We start from the raw sequence: 10889 nt of genomic DNA on the forward strand, positions 1-10889 counted from the left end.
TATTTTTCTACAAAACGAGGCAGAGACCTAGAAAGGTTAAGAAGTTTGACCAGGCCTAAAGAGATGGCTCAGTGGTTAAGAGCACTGACTGTTCTTCCAGAGGACCTGGGTTCAATTCCCAACACCCACATAGCAGCTTACAATTGTCTACCACTCCCAGATTTGACCCCCTCACACAGACATACATGCAGGCAAAACACCGATGTGCATAAAATAAAAAAATAAGTAAATTATATATGAAAAGAAGTTTGTCCAAAATCACACCGGTGACAGGAGTCAAGCTGGCACTAAAGTCCCCATTTTCTAACTTGAGGTCCCCGAGTGATTCCCAGAGTGGGCTTTCTCTCCTCTTTTCCCACCTGCTCTGAGGATTTGGTGTGTGAAAGTCACACTTCCTCAGCCATGAGAGATCAGGGCTTGCATGCTTTGGAGTTCAAACCATTTCAGGTGTGCTGTTAGCGCTGTTGGATTTGAGTCATCGCCTTGTGACTTTTGGAAGGCTGGCCACCTGACTGTCACCTGTTGCACACAGCCCGTGCTCTGCTCTTAGTCTTACCTGACCTAAGGGGGTGATGGATGGAGGCTGTGGCTAGGGGACCAGAACCCTCCGGTTTGGGGGGTGCTGACAGACAAAAGCCATTAGGAACAGAGGGTAACCCAAGGCTGTTACTCACCCTTGCTGTCTCCGGTCCCTGTAGCCGGTGCAACTGGGGGGCTACACACTGACCTGCCAGATCTGCTGACATTCCTGAGGGTGGTCCAGGTGGAGGATGAGGGCTGGGGTCCTGGCAGTAAGACTGGGCTGATGTCACATAGATGCCAAGGGGCTAGGGTTTTGGATCAGACTTTCCTGGTGACCCCACTGGACTCCCTAAGAGGTCATGCTCACTCTGTGCCTCCCTTAAGCCCTTCCTCCTAAGCCACTAGGCACAGACTAAGGGGCCTGTCCTCTCACACAGGTGCACACACAGCCTTTGGGTATCCGCCTCACCTCCTCATCCTCTCCGCTCCGGCTCCCACCCCTCTTATGCAGTGTCCTCTCCCCACACGGCTGCTGCGTGCAGGTGCTGAGGGAGGTTACACTCCTCTCCTGGATCAGGCTGCAATTTTTGGAGCAGAAATGTGGAAGGCCATCAACTCCACCAAGAAGAAGATGCAGGTAAGTGCTATGTAGTGACTGAGGAGCGGTAGACCAGAAAGGAGGTGAGCGAGCCTTCCCAGTCTCTAGATATAATTTGTCTCAATTTGCAACCAACTGCTTGGGTTGCCTCAGCTTTGCCCAAGTGCCTTCTGACCTTGTCCTGCAGCGCCATCTGCTGGTTATTATTCTAAATGACAGCATGCTCCAGTGAGCACTCCCCAGGCATGCCAGTCTGCTGGACTGAGCCTCATGCTCATGGACTTAGCTATCTATGATGGATGTCTGGGGTCACGGGAGAAGGAGGCTGAGAAGGTGGGATTCTGAGTCAGTGGCCTGATGGGTCTTGGGGGGGGGGAAGAAGAAAAAACATTTGTCTGTGGCATATTTGAGCAGTGAAGCTGGGAGATTGCTACAGACCATTCGTGTTGGAGGGTTTATAGGACAGCCTGACAGTCCTCGGCTCAGCTGATCCAGTTACGAAGGACCTTGGTAGAGCCTTATAAAGCTTATGGTGACTAGAATCTGACTAGCCATCTGAGTTTGGTCAGGTAGGCGGGCAGGGTCTCATGTTTTTACAGATGAGGAGGCTGAGGTCTAGAGACGTGAAAACTGGTTGGAGCCAGCTCTCTGTAGTCTGAACATAGGATTGGGAGAAGAGCCGGGGACCCTCCAGGGCAGCATCTGTAGGGATGCAGATGTGGGTCTTGCCTAGTCCCCTTGCTGTGCTCAGACATAGCTGATCACTATTTTGAGCCAGGCAGGAGCAGAGCCTGGGCAATGTGGAGCGATATCCTGTCTCTAAAACTCCACACAGCGTGCTGGTCTAGGGTGCATGAGACCCTGTGTGTTAGCCTAGCACTAAAAATAAAACCTTATAAGATGAGCACTGGAATCCTATCACTTGGAGTGCTGAGGCAGGAGACTTGCAAGTTCTAAGCTAGCCTGGGTCACATCACAATTTGCATCCTGTCTCAAAACAAACACACAAAAAAACAAGTCAACCAACGAACCAACCAACCAAGCAGTTAACCAATCCCAAATACCCAGACTACTTGTGTGCAACCTGTGGTCTTAAAAGAGGAAGCTCCTTTCCTGCAGGTGGGCATGAGGCTCAGTCCCCAGACAGTTTGGATACAGGTAGGATTGGCTGGCTTGTCCCCATCAAGGGGTCACCCTCTGGGTGCATGCTCAGTGCCAGAGGTGGTGCAGGAGGAGGTGGGCTGGCATCTGGATTCATCCTGTTTCCCTCTGGCCAGAGGGCGGCTGCGGAGTTGGACCTATGTTACAGCACCATGGGCAGCCTTCCACTGTGGCTACCTCAGACGCTCTTCTCCAGCCAGCCGGTGCACTACAAGGACCTCTATACCACACCACCTGCCCAACTCCTTCATTTCCCACGCAGCTTGCTATTTCAGGCAGCCCCTGAGCTGGTGAGTCTCTGTACATCTCCCCGAGTAAGTGGCTCTTACTCTCCACAGAAGACAGACTCACTGGTTCCCACCCCTTCAGGACTCTGCAAGGACTTTATGCCCATTAACCGACTTCTAGACACTGAGGGAGGGGGGTCACAATCCTTCAGATGATTGCTCACAGCTCTTAAAAATAAACAGAAGAGGCTGGGTGTGGTGGCCCATGCCTTTAATCCCAGCACTTGGGAGGCAGAGGCAGGCAGATCTCTTTGGGTTCGAGGCCAGCCTGGTCTACAAAGTGAGTCCAGGACAGCCAAGGTTACACAGAGAAACCCTGTCTCGAAAAACCAAAACCAAACCAAACCAAAAAACCAAAAAACTAAAACAAAACAAAAAAACAAAAAACAAAAAAACAAACCACCACCACCAACAACAAAAACCAGAACAAGAATGAAGAGTTAGGTTTGTACAGAGAAGCTGCTGCTGCTGCTGTTGCTGCTACTGCTGCTGACATCCTTCCTCACGCCTCACTCCTGCTTTAGCGTGAGCTCCTGCTGTCCCACTCCTTCCCTGCAGTGAGGGAAGGCTTGCAGGCCTTGGCAAGCTTGCCTGGGCTTCTGGGATTAAAGCAGGAGATGATTCCAGAAAGGCGGCGAATGCTTCTACGTTAAGCTCAGGGAAGTAAGGATAGCTGTGATCACACGGGCAAGGGTCCATGCAGGACAAGCCGTAAGTGGCTTCCTGGAGCTTGCTGGTCCACCCAATGAACCTCCCTATTTTACTCTGTAAGATAGGAATCTGGGTTAAGGATCTGGACTCCTGAATAGGTTTGGGGGTTTCCCTGACCCCTGTTTTTCTGCCTTTCTCACATGTCCCAGATGTCCAAGAGGAGACGGAGTACGGAGTATTCTCTGTCTCATGCAGTGTGGAGGAGCTTTTCACAGGTTCTATTTAATGCAGTCCATCTAAGTTTCACCCCCACCGCCACCATCGCTGAAGTGATAGCTCAGAATCAAAGTCATTTTCGGTTACACAGCTAGTAGAGCGCAGAGGTGGAGTTTCAACCCAGGGCTGCAAGGAGATGCTATGTTGCCTCCACTGTGTTGTTTCTCTTCAACAGGCTGTTGGAGAGCGTTCTTGGCAAGGCTGGGAGTCCCAGGCACAACCGCCTGTGCTGCTAAGTAGACACAAGGCAGGGGAGAGAAAGACAGGTCCAAGTGACAAGGGCAAATATCGAAAGAAATGGCCTGGGGACTTTGAGGAAATGGAGCTGCCAGAACCTTTTGCTCTGTACACTCCTGTGGGCTCCTTCTATAGAATATGCGGGCAAGAACCTGGCACTATGGATGGGGAGACTGTGCATATGACAGAGGCCTTGGGGGTTCATCTCCACCCATGTTCATCCCAACAGATGCCTCAAGAGTTGGTTGTGGAGTAATAACAGGCTAGCCTGGACCCTGCCTCCTACTTCCTCTCCTGTAGTCAGAAGGCACGTGACTGGGGTCTTGTGGGCTTTGCTTTCTGCAGCAGATCTTGGAAACTTTGTGGCTTGTGGCTATTATGGGGTAGAATGGTAGTGGCCAACACAGAGGCATTGGGAAATTCACAGAGACCTTTTGTTTTCAAGTGCAGTAATTTGTAGTTATGTGGAAATATACAATTACAAATTGCTTTCATTTTTAATTTTCCCATTTGATTTTGATTAGAGAATTATATTGATTTTTTTAATTAGGAGAATATTTTCTTAAAAAATCAGCTTGTCTTTGGATTTTGCTTTCAAAATTAGGGATATTAGGTTTCTCAGGGCCACAGGATCTGATCAATAGCTAACTGCTGGTGCCCTGTAATCAATTTTTCCAGAAAACTGTTGGTTGGCCCATCATCGAAACTCACCCACTCCGGTCTGGATGAGAGGGCGGGGCATATGCTTTCCTGAGGGAGCCTTTAGAAACCAAGAAGAATGTGATCCTTTGATGTCTCAGCAAGGCTGCTCCTGCTGTCGTAGGGGACCTCATTTCCACCCTGCTACTTTTGGGGCTTGCTTACTAAAAATCCCCTATCAAGTCCTCTTCCACTGGGTGTGAGCAGATGCAGTGTGTGTGTGCTGTGTGCAGAGTGAGCAGATGCAGTGTGTGTGCTGTGTGCAGAGTGAGCAGACGCAGTGTGTGTGCTGTGTGCAGAGTGAGCAGATGCAGTGTGTGTGCTGTGTGCTGAGTGAGCAGATGCAGTGTGTGTGTTGTGTGCTGAACGCCTCCTGCTGATAAAACAGGAAGGGAAAGAAACTGTAAAGCAGTCCTGCTCAGGGACACCCAGGGCAGTCAGCATCTCCAACCTGTGCTTTGCACAGCTTTTCGCTGGTGACTCTGTCCTGGACATGGGCTGGTAGCAAAGCTTATAACCTGCTTGAGATATTTATTTATTTATTGGTTGTTTTGAGGCAGGATTTCTCTGTATGCCTTGGCCATCCTGGACTTGCTTTGTAGACCAGGCTGGCTTCAAACTCACAGAGATCTACCTGCCTGTGCCTCTCAGAGTGCTGGGGTTAAAGGCGTGCGCCACTGCGCCCAGCTGAGATGTTTTTTAGATAACTGGAAATGTATGAGAAAGGAAAAGACAAAAGCATGAAAAACTCTTATTGCTTGGTTTTTTGTTTGTTTGTTTGAGACAGGGTTTCTCTATGTAGCCCTTGGCTATTCTGGAATTTGTACTGTAGATCAGGTTGGCTTTGAACTCAAAGAAATTGTCTCTGCCTCCTGAGTGCTGGGATTACCACATCTGGCCACATTGAAAACTCTCAATGAAACAATTTGGAGCCGGAGAGTTCTTTGAGGAGGGGAAGAGGTAGTGCTGCTATTACCTTAGAAAGCATCCTTGATGGCCGTTGAGCCTTTTGAACATGTGTGCAACAAATGGAAGTGGAAATATTTTAACATGCTCTTCCCGGGTTGCATCATGTTCACATATAATTTTATTTCTAAATATGCCTTTTAAAAATAGTATTCCTGTGAACTTTGAGTGTTCCAAAATTTCTAGAACTTGCCCTGCTGGATTATCTCATTAGGCTACAGTGAGCTGTCTCATTCACCACCGTCCTGTCATCCTGGGTCACTGTGACAGAAGATTCACACATGCATCGGAACACAAGTCATCCCTATGCCTGGCTTATTTTGATAGGAGCCCTGGTGTCCTGAGTCCTGACTTTAGCTCCTTCTCACTGGTGAGTTTTTTGTCTTTGCGGAGATGGCTGTCCTCCAGTGGTGGCTCAGACTGGCCATGCCTATTGGAGATGACAGAGTGAATCCTTGAAGGGACAGGCCTGATAATGATTGTCCCCAGCTTCACTCTCTGGGGCAGAAGTACGAGCATTTAGAAGGAGGGTGGCCAAGGGCACAGGCCAGGCACTCAGGCAGTTCACTTCAGCCACCTCCTGTGTATTTCAGAAACACCCAGGTGTGGCACTGTGAAGGCCTCCACGAAGCTCTTTCTGGAACCCAGAGCCCGGCTTTTCAGGTACAGGCTACGTGCTACTGGCTTTGTGTCTTTGCATGGATTCATTCCTGAGGGGCTAGCGGTATTTCTTCAGTTAGATTTTTTAATCCCTTAAGGCCCACACTTCTCTGGAAAGGTCCTGGAATATATAAAATTATAAAGAAAACATTATGAAACCTCAACAGGGTTTCTTTTCTGGGTAGAGGCAGAGGGATAAACCATCAAAACACCCAAGGTGCTCAGGGAGGGAGGAGAGAAAGGGGAGAGGAACAGGAAGAAGAGGAGGAAAAGAGAGGAGAGGTGGCCAAAGGACCTTTGTACCATTTTCCCACGCCCGAAGCACCCGTGACTCTTCTTAGTTATTCCTGTCCCTGCTTCAGGTTTTAAGACCTTCTACTAGACCAGCTCCTGACCATAGACAGCACTTTTGGGGACATAAACATGTATTTGTGACTCTGATTATGTCCCCACTCAGATCCCTAGGGCCAGGCCATTTTGGCTCACCGTCTTCATGGTGTCTGCAGCAATCCTGTATTGAACGAGGAGTTATTACTTGGGTGTTACCTTGGAGAACTGCAGGGGATGGGGTGCAGGAAGTGAAGTAAGGAAGAGGAAGTGGGAACAGGCTGTGAAGCTTTGACTTAGGGCTCTGCCATCAGGAACTTGTCTGGGGGCAAGGTAGAGTAGGACAGACACCTTGACTTGAAGGCTGCTCATATGGTACAGGCTTTATTTTTAAAATGTATCTCATTTATCTATACTTTAGAGATATATGACATTAATCATGTGGCAGACACTGGCAGTCACCTCTCACATACATACACACATACATACATACATACATACATACATACATCCTTTTTGGGGATTTTGTTTTTTTGTTTTTGGAGGCAAGGTTTCTCTGTGTAGCCTTGGCTATCCTGAACTCACTTTGTAGACCAGGCTGTTCTCGAACTCACAGAGATCTGCCTGCCTCCGACTTCCTGAGTGCTGGGATTACAGGCGTGTGCCACTGCACCTAGCTCATACATACATAGATCTAATAGACATTCCCACGCTTTCTTTGAAGATGAGTAGGATCGTGTGATCGCTTTCTCCCGTGCCTAGAGCTGGCTGTGACCTGACTTTGGCTATTTCCATCAGGCTCCCAGGTAGGGATGGCAGAGTCCCAAAATGGATCTGGCCCTGAGTAACCCACACCTTCACTGGGCCTACTGACGTGAAAGCCCTGTATCCATTCAGGAGGACTAGTCCCAGCAGCTGAGCCAGTACTTTAATTCATACAGCGCAGGCTTTATTTAAAAAATAAATACTTTAGAGATATTCGACATCTCATTTCTTCCAGCAGCAGGAAATAAAAGAGAGCAGAAACCTCTTTGGGTAAGTGAGTGGCCTAGCCACTGTGCTCACAGAAGAAATGACAGCAATTTCTCCATCAGTGCCCGTTTCTACTCTTATCCTCTTTTTGTTTGGTGTGTGTGTGTGTGTGTGCGCACGTGCATGTGAGAGTGTGTTATACATATGCAGAGGCCCTTGAGTGTCCTGCATTGTCACTCTCTGCCTTTTAGACTGTCTCCTTGGCAGCCAGCAAGTCCCAGACCGAGATCCTGCTGTCTCTGCTCCACGCAGCTCTGGGGTTGGTTACAGGTGCACTTACGACTATGCACATCCTTTGTGTAGATGTTGGGGATCTGAAAGCAGGCTCTTATATTTATGCAGCAAGTGTGTTCACACTGAGTTGTCCTCTCAGCCCAGGTGGCTCTCTCTTGCTAAACTGGGAACAGTTCAGACTTTCTCGGGAGTTGCTGTTTCCCCACCGCCACCCTCTCTCACTCCTCTGTGTTAGCTAGGAGTCAAAAGCTCTGGACATGGAGCCAGAGGGCTCGGAGATGGATCCCACCTTGTCCCTTACTGTCTGTCTTAGTCACTTTTCTATCGCTGTGACAAAACACCCTGACCAAGGCAACTTACAGAAGACGACATCAAATAATGGCTGACAGTTTCAGAGGGTGAGCCCATGATCATCACGGTGGAGGACATGGCAACAGGCAGGCAGGAGGCTGGAAGCAGCCGCTGAGAGCTCACATGAGGCAGAGAGACTAAATGAGGATGGCATTGGCTTTGAAGCCTCAAAGCCCACCCCCAGGGACACACCTCCTCCAACAAGGCCACACCTCCTAATCCTTCCCAAACAGTTCCATCAACTGTGGAACAAACATTCAAATATATAAGCGCCCCCCCTTTAAAAAAAAGATTTATTTACTCTTATGTGTATGGGTGTTTTGCCTGTATATACCCACAAAGGCCAGAAAAGGGCATTGGATCCCCTGGAACTGGAGTTATAGATGGCTGGGAGCCACCCTGTGGCTGGGAATTGAACCTGGGTCCTCGGGGAAAAGCAGTCAGTGCTCTTAACCGCTGAGCCATCTCTTCAACCTAGGCCTTTCTTATTCAAACCTTCACATTATCTAGCTGTTGTTTTCCTATTTATGTCACAGTTAGTGAGAGATATAGTGAGTGGATATGTGGGAGCAAGCACTGAATCAGGTTTCTGTCCAGTGATAAAGTTGTGTACATATACGTGTGTGTGTATACATGTATACATATGTATATATGTATGTATTCAGGATTTTTTCATTAGCAACCGATGAGACCTAACAAAATAAACTTAAGAAAAAGGGGACTTTATTAGCTCATTAAACTGAAAGCCAGGTTCAGGCCAACTCCACCCATAGCATTAGCCGTATCTGCGTACTGATGTAATGTGATCTCATTTATTTTGTGTTGGGACTATTTCCCAGGTTTCGTCTACACAGTAGATGAGATGCCCAACCTTAGACCTTAGATCGCACTATACTCCATCAGGATGTCTCTTCCCAAATGAGTGGGAAGCGTATCTTAGGTTCTGACTGAGGCATGAACCCCTTCCTCCAGTCAGTGGTCCTGGCTCTGGTGATGCTGGGATCCTATTGTTCAGGCGTGAGTCACACGTACACCCCTGGTAGAGTCCATTCCTCTTAAACCATTTAGAGTGGTGGTGGTAAAGGCGACTCTAAGCTGATGGAGCTTTTCTGAGAAGATGTTCAGTCTTTTCTAGTATGTGAAAGGTTTGGCAGAGTTCCTTGGCATCAAGGGCTGGTAAGCACCCCCCCCCCATGCTCCCCATCTTCTAGCTCAGTCATTCTGTACGGTGATTGATGACACAGTCTTCCTTAGCTCTTAAGATACTTTATAGTAATTCCCTCTAAAAAGCCATCCCTAAACTAAACCCTATCAGCTGCATCCACACAAAGGCTCACATTTCTATTACAGTTCCCTGTAGGCTTGCCTCCCAGGTGGTTAAGGCTTGCCTCCTGTCTTCCTCCTCTCTAAGGAAACATCCATTGAGCAAATGAGAGCTTTAAGAAATATCTAAAGCAGTGTAATCCCAGCACTAGGGCAGGCAGAGGCAGGTGGATCTCTGTGAGTTTGAGGCTAGCCTGGTCTAAAAATCAAGTCCAGAACAGCCAGGGCTACAAAGAGAACCCCTGTCTTGAAAAACAAAACAAACCCCAACAATAATGAAAGAAATAGGTAGCAAGTGCCTTAGAAGTAAGGTGGTTTTCTGCAGCCAGAGCAGCCTCAATTGTTTTCATGACCAGAAGGCTGTTTAGCCTGGGCTTTGAAACCCTCCAATTAGTTCTGAGGTGAGGCATTATCAGACTCTCTGACAGTTCAGCCCACATTGTGTTGGTGTCAGGGAGGGACTGCCAGACATCCTGCAAGGAACTGGTGAAGACAAAACTGCTCCGGCAGCAAACGGTGAAGATGGTGCTGAATCAAACGATTCTCAGGCTCCAGGAGTAGAGGGCACAGGCAAGTGAGCCATTCGAGCTGAGGGTGGCACTGCAGGCCCCATCCTGAGGGACTGTGATGGCTGAAGCTGTGAAACAAGTTCCTTCCTCGCTGGAGGCTTTGGCTTCGGACTCTAGCCTAACCCTGATTCGAATGCTTCTCCAAGTCTTGTGGTCACTAAGCAACCCTCTGAGCTGACTGTGTGCACTCCTGCATGCTGGCGGGATGACATCTATTCCTCACCAGGGCTAGGTCTCTGGCACTAAGGCTTCCTAGGTCAGTTTTATGAATCTCAGTGTTACAAGCCTGGTCTTCAGAGCTGGATCTGCTCCTCTCACAGGAAAAAAAAAAAAAAAAAAAATCAGTTCTTCACGAGGCTCAGGGTTAGAGCCTTTATCAGGGCTACGAATGTGCCCCACCAGGCTCTTGGGGTGTCCATCAGTGTCTCCCCAGAGAAACCCTTACATCTCTTGCTAAAGCCATCACATGACATTGAAGTGAAACAAGCAGGAATGAACAACTTCTTAATGTTTTTATTGTAGATATTAGTCAGTAATAACAGTAACAAAGCTGAAATTTAAAATGTGCTCACTAGGCTTTTCTATATATTATATTTACAAAACAACTCTGGTTTCCTTTCTAAGCAGTTTCCCGAGGAGAAGGAAAAGCGCCTGCCACAGTCTCTGGGGTCACTTGCCTCTTCAGGCCAGAATCCCCCGGCCGAGGAATAAATGGATGCAGCCAGCATCCCTGAATAAGTGCAGAAGGAGGATTGTACATAATAAAACCTGGCTGGCCACTCCAGCTCTGGACTGGACTTCACAGGAGGAAACCCACCCAGAGTCACTGCGACGGAAGGCAAATATCGCCTGGGAGCTGAGTGAGGCGTGGCTGGCCTAAAACCTCTCTGTAATGTGTGCAGCCTGACTGTGCAGCCCAGTGAGCTGCTTGGCTGGCCTAACCGTCTCTGTAATGTGCGCAGTCTGACCGTGCAGCCTGGTGAGCTGCTTTCAAAG

The sequence above is a fragment of the Acomys russatus genome, chromosome 4 (genome assembly GCF_903995435.1).
Source record: "Acomys russatus chromosome 4, mAcoRus1.1, whole genome shotgun sequence".
NCBI lineage: Eukaryota > Metazoa > Chordata > Mammalia > Rodentia > Muridae > Acomys > Acomys russatus.